Consider the following 11,885-nt stretch of genomic DNA (forward strand, 5'->3'; position numbering starts at 1 on the left):
ATTGCACTTCAGCCTAAGTGACAAAGACTCTGTCTCTAAAAAATAACATATGATAAAATAAAACATTTAAAAAATGATAATAGACTAAATCAGCATTAATTTTAGAGTGAATAAAACCTGCAAACAGAGCTGCTTCTGTTTGAACAAGATAAGAAATAATAATGCAAGTTTGAAAATATCAAAGAGCGGGGTGGGGGTAAAGGAAACATTGTATGTAAAAAGGGGTAATATGTTTCCTGAAAAGATAAATAACTCAGGGAAGAGAGAATATTCTTCCCAAATGTTTCAAGCTACAGAGTAATTTAATAATATTAAAAAATCAATTACATAAGAACTATAGATAAGGTGATATATCAAAAGAATGAATTTAAAAAGTAGACTGCAGAACTGTGTGAAACAAGCGAGCATCAAACTAACATAATATAAAACTATGAATAGATTATAAAAATGAAGCAGAATAGACACTAGTGACAATCACATTACTGACAAAGAGTAAAAGCATGTTTTAAATAACAGCAGTTATAGACAATAATTTTAATACTATGAACCCAAGCAGTGCATAAGTAATAATAACACAAAAACCTGGAAGGTAGAAGTAGAGGAGAAGAGACATGATGGATGTCATCATTCAAATCACATGAATATAAGATTCTAAAAAGAAATATTTAATTAAAAATATTGATTCTAACATCTGAATGAATTTCATTAAATCATTTTTAAGCTTTCCAGTATTATTTGGTATGTATTTTGCAGTAAAAAATACATATTGATAAAGAAATACATATAAAACTATTTCCATTCATTTTATATTGAAATTGTCTACCATGACATTTTTAATTAAAATGAAATTTAGTATTTATTAATTAAGCCTTACATTCATAAAATAGATGTCTTTTTAGTGATGATATGGCTGATATTTGCTTTGGATATAATATTTATTCTATTTTATAAAAGGCTTGTGTGTGCTGGAAAAGAATATGGTTCAGTGTTCAAATTAGTGTAACAAAATACAATTTCTTTTCAAATTATTATTATTATTTTTTGTAGGAGAGCTCTCTGTAGATCCAATACTGGCTAAAGTCTGCCAAAACATTCTATTTTGATTTCAGTTTGCCAATTACTATTTTTTAATCTTCACTTTTATACAGTTTTTAATTTTTTTACTTTACATAACTTAAGTTAGTATGTACTGTAAAAATCAGATCATCATTGTTATACTTTCTTATGGAGTTTCTCTTTTGTTGATGATCTATGGACTCTCCCAATCCCATAAGTGCTTTTGCCTTAAGCTTTTAGGTGATACTTGGTGGTATTTGGGCAGTATGTTAATACGGTCATTATCTGGAGCTTGGTCATTCTAGTTCTTTTAATTCATGTGTCTACTACTTCTTGCCCATCACACTCAATACTCTGAACTGTGAGCTCAGGTTCAGAGTGCTTTTCAAGTGGAAGTACTGAGAGGCCTGGGCTGAGGACATATCCCTGTAGAACTGGCCTACGTTTCCACAGTGTTCTGAGTTGTATTGTTCTGTAATCAGTTTGGCTGGGAGTGGAGGAAAGGTCTGAAATTGCTGTTAGGATATTTCTGGAGCATATCATTTAGTTTAAATTCCAACTGCAAACCTCTTTGATGCTCAACATAGTAGTTATGAATTCTAAGAGGGAATTAGTTTTGTACTCATATTTCCTAAATCCATCCTTAGGTACAATTTTATTGCAATCTTAGTCCCAAATGTTCACTAAATGTTTTATCTATTTCCATAAAAATGAATATATAGTAAATTATAATTCTTCGTTCTAGAACATTTTGTGGTTAAGTAAAAAGAAGCATGACATAAAATAGCATATTTAGTTTTTCCTACAAATATTGCAATTTCCATAGAAAGAAGTGACATATGATTATCAAGAATGCATATGTATGTGTAAATGCATATGTGCATATAAACAAACTCACTGTAATTCCATACCTAATGCTTATGACAGCTCAGAGTTCTTCACATGATTTATGAGTTCCATGACTTCCTTCATTGTGCATTTTCTGCTTCCATATTCAGTGTCGAGATAGCAATCCCAATGCAAATGCCACTTCTTCATCAGTTTCCACAGAACAACAACTCACACTCAGCACTTCCTGAGTTTAACTTTACTGAATATTTGGCCTTTCTTGGTAAGGAGTCAAACGACTGAGCCTGTTGCCTACCATCATCTTGCAAGTTTCCCCATCTGTCTTCTTTCATTCTCTTTACACTTAGAACACATCCCCACCTCCTGCCATACTTTCCCCTCAAAGGATTCTTCTCACATCCAGGCCTCACAGAGGATAAGTTTATATGCCCTATTAGTTAGGGTTCTCTAAAAGGACAGAACTAATAAGACATGTGTATATATGAAGGGGAGTTTATTAGGAGAATTGACTCACATGATCACAAGGTGAAGTCCCGTAAGAGGCTGTCTGTAAGCTGAGGAGCAAAAAAGCCAATTGGTGTCTCAAACCCTCAGGAGCAGGGAAGCTGACAGTGCAGACTTCAGTGTGTGGCAAAAAGCCAGACAGCCCCTAGAAAACCACTGGGGTGAGTCCAAGAATCCAAAAGCTGAAGAACTTGGAGTCCGATGTTCGAGGGCAGGAAGCATTCAGCATGGGAGAAAGATGAGGGCCAGAAGACTCAGCAAGTCTGCTCATTCTACTTTCTTTTGCCTGCTTTATTCTAGCCACGCTGGCAGCTGAGTAGGTGGTGACCATCCAAAATGAGGATGGGTCTGCCTGTCCCAGTCCACTGACTCAAATGTTAATCTCCTTTTGCAACACCCTCACAGACACACCTGGTAATGATAGTAACAATACTTTGCATGCTTCAATTCAATCAAGTTGACAGTCAGTATAAACCATCACAAGTCCACTGCTTGTCAAATTGAACCCATACAAAACTTATAATCTCATACATAATCTTCAAATAAAGACAACAATGAGGTCATAATTACACCTAATGTAATATAGCTATCCTTCATACAGCCGAAATTGCACTAAGCCTTCACCTAAAAGCTATTACATAAAGTTAACAACACTGAAATGCTGATATGAAGTCAATAAATTTTATGTCCCATGATAAAGGAAAAAAAAAGGAAAAAATAAATATTTTCTTAGTATAAGTGTATAAAGCACAAACATGTTCTTAGCAAAATGAGGAGAAAATACTCATGAAAATTACAGTCCTTGTTTTTGTAACTGGTCACATGGTCGTAGCTGGTATTGATAACTACCTTCTTCAACTATCCATTCTGTATTCCCTTTGCCTTCAGCAAGCACCTCAGCAGGTGGTGGTTTTTTTATCTGGTGGAGTGGCCCAAACATTAATTCCTGAAAGGTCTGGGCCATTTGTAGTCCCGCCTGGATTGGGCTGTTATAGTTTCCCATTGATCTTAATCTACAGGGCATGGTAATAATGCTAAAAGACTCTCTAATGGATCTCCTGTATTGCATGTATACTCTTCCTTACCTCCATTACGGAGTAGTAGACTGATTTCATCATTATAGTCTGGGTCAGTCACCGCAGTCAACACTGTAACTCCATTCTTAGCCTGTTGACTTAAAGGTAGGAGGAGCATAAAGTAACCAGGTGGTAATTTTAACCTCCAGGTTAATGAAATCATTGTAGTGTCTCCTGGTGGCAACATTCTTTCCTCTGGAACGAAGACCTCTAAGCCAGCAGAATGTAATGTCACAGGAACAGGAAGAAAGAATTTTGCTAGTGGATCACTAGAGGTTATGTTGCATGGTGCTACTTCCACTTCCACCCTTTGATTCCTGGACCCATAAATCCTGGCTATGGGAGAAAGAGTACCATATATTGGATGCTGATTCAGAGCATACACAGCCTTCTGGAGAACTTTGCCACAGCACTACAAAGTATTGTCACCTAGCTGACATTGTAATTGTGACTTCAAAAGGTCATTCCACTGTTCTATCAATCCAGCTGCTTCAGGAGGATGGGAAAACATGGTAACACCAGTGAATTCCATGAGTGTGAACCCATTGTCACACTTCTTTAGCCATAAAGTGAGTGCCTTCATTGGAGACAACATTGTGTGGAATACCATGACACTGAATCGGACGTTTTGTGAGTCTGTGGATGGTAGTCTTGGCTGAAGCACTGCCAAGGATAGGCAAAGGCATATCCAGAGTAAGTATCTATTCCAGTGAGGACAAACCACTGCCCTTTCCATGATAGGAGAGATCCAAAATAATCAACCTGCCACTAAGTTGGTGGCTGACCATCCTGAGGAAAGGTGCCATATCAAGGGCTCAGTATTAGTCTTTTCTGCTGGCAAATTATATTAGTTTGTTTCCGCACAGCTATGAAAAAAATACCCGAGACTGGATAATTTATAAAGAAAAGAGGCTTAATTGACTGACAGTTCCACAGGACTGAGGAAGCCTCAGAAAACTTACAATCATGGTAGAAGGTGAAACAAACATGTCCTTCTTCACATGGTGCCAGGAAAAAGAAATGCCAAGCACAGGGGGAAAAGGCCTTTATTAAACCATCAGATCTCATGAGAATTTGCTCACTATCACAAGAACGGCATGAGGGTAACTGCCTCCATGACTCAATTACCTACCACTTTGCCCCTCCCACAACACGTGGGGTTTATGGGAACTAAAATTCAAGATGAGATTTGAGTGGGGACACAGCCAAACCCATATCATTCCACCTCTGGCCCATCTCAAATCTCATGTCCTCACATGTCCTCATATTTCAAACCACAATCACACCACTCCAACAGTCCCTCAAAGTCTTGACTCATTCCAGCATTAACTCAAAAGTCCAAGGCCAAAGTCTCATCTGAGACAAGTGACTTCCACCTATGAGCCTGTAACATTAGAAGGAAGTTAGTTACTTCCTAGATACTATGTGAGTACAGGCATTGGGTAAATATACCCAATCAAAATGGGAGAAATTGGCCAAAACAAAGGGGCTATAGGCTCCATGCAAGTCTGAAATCCAGTAGGGCAGTCATTAAACCTTAAAGCTCCAAAATGATCTCCTTTTACTCCATGTCTCACATCCACGTCATGCTGAACACCTTTTTTTTCAGCATAGGAAGAAAAGGTGGGCTCCCATGGACTTGGGCAGCTCCATACCTGGGGCTTTGCAGGATAGAGTCCACAGGCTGGACTCCGCTGCATCCACAGGCTGGTGTTGAGTGTTGCAGCATTTTTGGGCACACAGTGTAAGCTGTTGGTGCATCTACTATTCTGGGATCTGGAGGATGGTGGCCCTCTTCTCACAGCTCCATTAGGCAGTGCCCCAGTGGGGATTCTGTGTGGGGCTCTAACCACACATTTCACTTTTGCACTGCCCTAGCAGAGCTCCATGAGGGCTCTGCCCCAGGGCATACTTCTGCCTGGACATCCAGGCATTTCAATACAACCTGTAAAATCTAGGTGGAGCTTACCAAACCTCAGTTCTTGACTTCTGTGCACCTGCAGGCCAAATATTATGTGTAAGCCACCAAGGCTTGGGGTTTGTCTTCTCTGAAGCAACAGCCTGAACTCTATGTTGGCCCCTTTTAGACATGGTTGAGAGGCAGGGCAACAAGTCCTGAGGCTGCACAAAACAGCAAGGCCCTGGACCCAGTCCAGTAAGCCATTTTTTTTTTTCTCCTGGACCTCCAGGCTTGTGATGGGAGGGGCAGCCATGAAGATCTCTGACATGTCCTGAAGACATTTTTACCATTGTTTTGGCAATTAACATTTTACTCCTCATTATTTATTCAAATTTCTGCAGCCAGTGTGAATTTCTCCTCAGAAAATGGGTTTTTCTTTTCTCTTGCATCCTCAGGCAGCAAATTTTCTAGACTTTTAAGCTCTTTTTCCATTTTAAACATAAGTTCCAATTCCAAACCATATCTTTGTGAATACATAAAACTGAATGTTTTTAAGAGCACCTACGTCACTTCTCAAACACTTTGTTGCTTAGAAATTTCTTCCACCACAGCTGGGCTCAGTGGCTCACACCTGTAATCCCAGCACTTTGGGAGACCAAGGAGGGCAGATCATGAAGACCTTCCTAGCCAACATTGTGAAACCCCATCTCTACTAAAATACAAAAAATTAGCCAGCCATGGTGGTGCAAGCCTGTAGTCCCAGCTACTTGGGAGGATGAGGCAGGGGAATCACTTGAACTCAGGAAGCAGAGGTTGCAGTGAGCAGAGATTGCCCTACTGCACTCCAGCCTGGTGACAGAGCAAGACTCTGTCTCAAAAAACAAAAAAAGAAATTTCTTCCACCAGATACCTTAAATAATCTCTCTCAAGTTCTCAAGTTCAAAGTTCCACAGATCTTTAAGGGAGGCGCAAAATGTCACTAGTCTCTTTGCTAAAGCATAGCAAGAATCACCTTTATTTCAATTCCCAACAAGTTCCTCATCTCTATCCGAGACCACTTCAGCCTGAATTTCATTGTCCCTATCACTGTCAGCATTTTGGTTAAAGCCATTCAACAAGTCTCTAGGAAGTTCCAAACTTTCCCACAACTCTCTGTCTTCTTATGAGCCCTCCAAACTGTTCCAGCCTCTGCTTGTTACCCAGTTCCAAAATTACTTCTACATTTCACAGTATCTTTACAGCAGCGCCCCACTTCCCAGTACAAATTTGCTGTATTTGCTGCTATGAAGAAATACTGGAGACTGGATAATTTATAAAGGAAAGAAGTTTAATTGGCTCACACCTCTGCAAGGCTGAGGAAGCCTCAATCATGGCACAAGGGAAAGCAAACATGTCCATCTTCACATGGCTACAAGAAGGAAAAGTGCTGAGCAAAGGGAGAAAAGCCCCTTATAAAACCATCAGATCTCATGAGAACTCACTATCACAAGAACAGCAAGAGGGTAATGGCCTCCCTGATTCAATTACCTTCCACCAGGTCCCTCCCACAACATGTGGGGATTATGGGAACTACAGTTCAAGATGATATTTGGGTGGGGAAACAGCCAAATTGTATCATATGTCCATATCCTTTTTAGAATATTTTACCAAAAAAAAAATCACAGATGCATGTGGGACTCCATGGCAAATGTTTCTGGGGTGCTATTTTCCAACTTGTTGCAAGTACCTACACAGCTACTTTTTCTGTTATTCATTTTTTTCACTGGGACAAAACAAAGTGAAATTTAGTAAGGTTAAGGTCATTGTGGGTGCTGAATTTCACTTGAAATCAATACTGTATTTCACTAGGTGGTGGTGTTCTGAGCCTGATGTAATCCCTTACTTTCTTTGATTCCTGATCTATCTCAGGTCACCCTGCTGATGATGCTAGTGATATTTTTGGATAGGAAAATGTTTTTGTTAGGAGAATATTACTCTCAGGCAGAGCAGTAGACAAATGAAGGAAGCCTTTCTTCATGAGCATATGGACAGTAACTGTGAAAGCTGCTGCAAATATGCATAAAATCAGGCAAGAAAATTTCCCCCATCTGAATACGTGCTGATAAAACAGATGAGCTTAAATATTTGCCCCACCTTTGTTGCCAGATGTGAAAGAAACAAAAGGTGATCTGAGCTAACCTAAACCTCCTAGGGTAAATTTGTAAATGAATGAAATGTACTATCAATTTCTATCTTCTCTATTTATGATAGCATTTTGACTTTGATGGGGAAACCTATGTCCCTAAATTCAGTATATTAAACATATTCTGTTTCAAAAATACAGAAATTTCCTTCACCCTAGGGCAATTTCGTGAATGCAGATGTTTAAAATAATACAAATTTGCTTCAGCTATTGTTTTATAGGCAAGTCTTTTTTAGAATGAAATCACTTTTGTAGAGGTCAGTATAACTAAATGTTTCAAATCTGAGACAGTAAGAAAATAAGAAATTAGAACTTCTAGTTGTCCACAGTGTCACATATACTACCGAACATAAAAGAGAAATAAATATTCCCTAGATAATCTTGTAATATTTAATATAATAAGAAATGATTTTATTATATTTGTATTTTATACTCTGAGCAAAATATTGTGGTTTATGGCCAGTAACTGTCCTTTGAAAGGTGTCATTGTCAGAGCAAATTAATTCATGGCTCACACTATGCAATGTCAGCATCTATTGTTATCCTTTTTTCTTCTTCCCTGTCATTCAGATTAATAACATAAGTGGTGCTATATGCTTACAGCTTTCTTCCCCTTGTCATTTGACTCAGAATCTCCTTTGTACAAGTAATTTTTCTTCAGCAAATTTAAATGTAATGCAATATATCTATGTTTAGTTGAAAGTGCTATATGATCATTTGTCTTCTGACTACTCTTATTAAAACGAATTTAATAGACCTTTTCATGTTGTAGATTTTTATTTCCTAAACACTTTGTTGCAGTATGAATTTGAGGTTTTACATCCATTTTGGGCCACAGTCTGAGGCAAAAATTATTATAACGTTGTTTACGACTTTTAAAATTAGCTTTTTTATTAAAAATATTAAATCACTAACATACACAATATGTTTGCTTTTCTTAAGTCTCATGTTTATGAAATTCTTGCTAACTCTCTGTGAAAATCATCCACACAGTATGAATGTGTAAAACAGTGGAAGTGGCAAATTATTCTATATTCAATCATAAGTAACATTAAATACATGTAAAGTTTAACTGTGTAGGCGTTAGGTTAAAAAGAAATTGAGTGCTTGTTTCACTGAACAATGAAAAGCCAGAAACACTATAGCCGTTTTCACTCATAATAAACCAGGTAGCTGGCAAAGCAATATATAATTTATAGATGACTTAAACAGGCTAGACTTGCATTCTGAAGATGCTGATGCAAGTTTTAGCGCAGGAAACAAAAACTACTACAGCTTTTCAAACAGATTATAATTGTTGCAAGATTTAGGTTTGAAGCCAGCATTCTCTCACTAGGTTTCAAGTTCATGACAATGTAGCAATTGCTGCAATCTGGAAGTGAACAAGCAGCTGTTGAAACCCCTCATGACACTGCAGGAAACCTTTGCTAATTTCATAGATGCCCTACACCAGTAAAGCTGGTTCTTACACATTGAAACATAGAGGCTATCTGTTGCACAAGAGAACACCAGACTTGCAGCCTGGGAAAAATAGCATTTGCCTCCCTTTGCCTTCCCACCTTGGGCTTATTTCTTTGAACAACCTAAATAATATCCCAAACCTTAGTGGAAAGAGAATCTGCAAATGTAGATTTTAGCCCTTCAGTCCTTGCAGTAGGGTGAGACTAGGATAATATTGGGGGGTGGGGGTGAAGACTGAGTGTCAATAGACAATAACTAGTGTAGAAAGTATCAGTGACACACAAACTGTTACATGAGGTGTTGGGAATGTCCACTCTCCAGGCCTAAGACTGAGACAGATGTCCTCTTTAGCACTGGATTGTCTTACTTTCTCTTTATGAGAACTCTAATCCTTCAAAGAGGGAAGTAAAATTTTAAACACCTAAATCATTTCATCAGGATCCTGGAGGCAGGGAGGTAAGACATTTAATCTTTATGACTCAGTATTGTTTGCCAATGAGCCTAAATAGTTCTTGCTTTCTCCAAATAGGAAAGATGCTAAAGACATGTGGGTCACTCCTAAATCCTCCTCTGTGACAACTGGGTGTGACAGGCTGACCTCTAGGTGTTCATTTCTAATCTCTTGCATAATCTCCTGCCTTTGAGTGGGAGCAGAACATGTGACTTGCTTCTAACCAACAAAATATGGCAGAGGTGATGGGACGTCACTCCCATGATTCTGCTGTGTTATATGGAACTCAGTTTTGCTAGCCAACTTGCTGCAGCCTCTTCCTCCCTCCCACTGCCCCTCTCTCTCTCTTTATTGCTGACTTTGAGAAATAGAACTGCCATGAGTCCTTCAGCTGTAAGAAAATGAATTGTGCTAATAACCTGTTTGAGTTGGAATTGTACCCTGTGTCAGTCAAGCCCTCAGATGAGAACACGGTCTGAACAGACATCTTGATTGTGACTTTGCAGAGGACCATATTCAGATTGGTAACCCACGAGTACTGTGAGTTAATAAATGTATGAAGTCTATAAGATCCTAAGTTTGTGGTGGTTTGTTGTTCAGCTGGGATACAAAGAATTGCAAATATGCTAGAAAAAGAACAATTTCAGAAGAGAAAGTCTTCAGGAGAGCCTGTTGTTACCAGGGATCCTTGCTCCCAGAGCTCCCAAGATGGTGGCAGGCCACTTCCAAAATGGCGGGCTACTTCCAAGATGGTGGCAAGCCTCGTGTTCTCCGACCTGGGGTTCTTGGCCTCACAGATCCCAAGGATTAGAATCTGGGGCCATGCTGTGAGTGTTATAGCTCTATTAGAAGCTGTGGGTCACAGAAGAGAAACGGGAACCCAGTGATTAGTGTTCAGCTAGATTAGGACGAACCCGGGCACTTAGCTGTGCAGGAACAATGGCAAGCCTTTAGCCTCATCAGAAGTGGCAATGGGTGTATTGCTGGATCAGGAGCACAGCAGACACCCTGCCGGATCCAGAGGGATGGAAGTTAGCAGTGGGTCTGCAACGGCAGCAAATAGCAGTGGTGGATGGCGAGCGAAAGCTCAGCTTGAGCCGTAACAAACGCAGACCAGAAGAGAGTTCAGTTGCAAGATTTAATAGAGTGAAAACAGAGCTCCCATACAAAGGGAGGGGACCCAAAAAGGGTAGCCATTGCTGGCTAGAATGCCTGGGTTTATATCCTGATCATTGTCCCTCCGCTGTGCTCTCAGGCGATAGATGATTGGCTATTTCTTTACCTCCTGTTTTTGCCTAATTAGCATTTTAGTGAGCTCTCTTTACTACCTGATTGGTCAGGTGTGAGCTAAGTTGCAAGCCCGTGTTTAAAGGTGGATGTGGTCACCTTCCCAGCTAGGCTTAGGGATTCTTGGTTGGCCTAGGAAATCTAGCTAGTCCTGTCTCTCACTGTCATCTTAGCACAGTAAGTAAGTGATTAAGTAAATTACTAAATAGTATCCAAGTTTATGACATTTGGATTGCACACCCCCTACCTTCTCCTTATTTTCCCTTCTCAGGGCAAGATAGGAGTCAGACAGTTTGATAGCAGTGAAAAGAATAATAGCATGTTTTTTACCCTTAAAGGATAAATATAGAATCATTTTTGAGAGTACAGATCTAAGTGTGAATATTATCAAAAAATATTAGTTTATTGTTATTGACCTCATAATTATTTTCCTTGTATATTTCAAGTTATTGTCTAGTCTAATGAAGGATTTAATTTGTGATTATAGAAAGTAAGTAAAATTAAATGACAGTGTTATGAAAAATCTATGTTATAAAAGGTACAAATGCATCAGAAAATATTTGTGGCCTGCGGTCCCAGGTCCTTGGAGGCTGAGGGAGGAGAATCGCTTGAGCCTAGCAGGCTGAAGCTGTAGTGAGCCAGGACTGCACCACTGCACTCCAGCATAGGTGACAGAGTGAGACCCTGTCTCAAAAAAAGAAGAAAGGAAAAAGAAAATATTTGCAGTTATTAAACATAATACCTACCCTGCACTGAAACTATATTAAACCTATTTTAATAACTTAAATCCCAAAACAGTAAAAATGACAGAAATATCCCTATTTAAAAGATAAAGAAAGAGAGATTAAGGAAAGTTAAGTGGTGTGTCTAATGTTAAAAAACTAGTAATTGGTAGTGTTTTATTAAGTCCTGAAGCTGATTATCTGCACTACTGACTCTGTTTAGGTATTATGTACTCAATTATTTCTCTTGAGTATCTCACAGTTCTGAATATTTCTAAAGTTTGAAAGAATGATGAATAAGAAAAAAGTACTTTATGGTGTAATTCATAACTAAAACATATTTATCCTGTGTTAAAGCAAATATACCTTAAAATATGACACACTAATAATAATTAAG

The sequence above is a fragment of the Hylobates moloch genome, unplaced genomic scaffold (genome assembly GCF_009828535.3).
Source record: "Hylobates moloch isolate HMO894 unplaced genomic scaffold, HMol_V3 SCAFFOLD_4, whole genome shotgun sequence".
Lineage (NCBI taxonomy): Eukaryota > Metazoa > Chordata > Mammalia > Primates > Hylobatidae > Hylobates > Hylobates moloch.